The sequence below is a fragment of the Otolemur garnettii genome, unplaced genomic scaffold, assembly GCF_000181295.1.
Source record: "Otolemur garnettii isolate 467f Iridium unplaced genomic scaffold, OtoGar3 scaffold00057, whole genome shotgun sequence".
Classification (NCBI taxonomy): domain Eukaryota; kingdom Metazoa; phylum Chordata; class Mammalia; order Primates; family Galagidae; genus Otolemur; species Otolemur garnettii.
In genome coordinates, this window is record NW_003852452.1 from 5,129,290 (window position 1) to 5,130,549 (window position 1,260).

The following is a 1,260-nucleotide window of genomic DNA, read 5'->3' on the forward strand; positions in this document are numbered from 1 at the left end:
GGGCCTGGGCTGGGGATTCGAACCCGCCACCTTAGGTGTATGTGGCTGGCGCCTTACCCGCTTGAGCCACAGGTGCCCATCCGGAGAAAGCTTTCTGAAGTCACATGCCTCTCAGCACAACACTGAGATGAGTCAGAGACGGCTCACTTCTGCCCCGAAGTATCTGTGCTACCACCTGTCTGGAAAACCCTCCATTTTCAAAATTCCTGGTTAAAAAAATAGGATACAGAAACCATGGTAGACTGTCTTCAGGTATCCAGCTAATCCCACATGCTTTAGGTGTATTTGTTGAAAAGTTCAAATTGAATGCCGTCCAGCTGAGGGCAGAAAGGGAAAGAGAATAGAAGTAAACGGTGTATGTGGTTGGCTGCGGGGGGGAGTGGGTGCGAGAAAAGGTGGCGATGGGGGTGAGTGGGGGGTCTGGGAGGGACAATCCTGCCTGCTTCCAATTGCTCCCCAGCAGGCCTGGGAAATGCCATTCACAAGGTCGTTTGGCAAGCATGTGGTGTGAGGCTGACCCTTAGGAGAGAGCAACAAGGGTAAAAACACTTTACTTTCCACTCAGCAGCTGCCTTATTGCAATTTAGGTTTGCATCAGTCAAGCTGACAGTAAGTGGCTTCTCCTATAGATACTTACAGAATTCTGACTTTGCAAGGGTCTCTGAAAAACATTCTATTCCTTATAAGTTCTTTGAAGTTTTCTTTTGGCTCCATCAACTGTGTACAGATATATCCAGAGATGAAAATTGTTCCCATGTAATTTAGCCTCAACACAAGCACCAAGTTAGGATGAAAGATAATGGTCAAAATTCACTGCCGCAGCAGCCCCCCAGAGGTTCACCATCAGGTAAGAAGCCAGGGGAATTCCTCTTGCTGTAAATTTTTGTCCTCATTTGGAATAGAAACTTTACGAGCTGTATGTCTTGATGTTAAAAATGGATAAATGAACATAAAAGTCACTTGTAATTACAACACTGAGAAAATGTCCATTGACAATTTTTATTCACGCTTTATCTTTGTTTTTGTTTCTCTTAAACAACTGATTGATTATGGCCACAGTAATATTTTGGGATACTAACCAATTTTTATTGTAAATTTTATGGAAGACAGAAAATCACACAAGTGTGTTGAAAAAAACACTAAGTGTGTTTTTATAAACTGAACACACCAGTGCGACCAACACCCAGCTCAGGAAATAAACATTATCCGCCCGGCGTGGATCTGTTCTGAATTTACTTGTACTTCGAGTCCCTTTTTTCA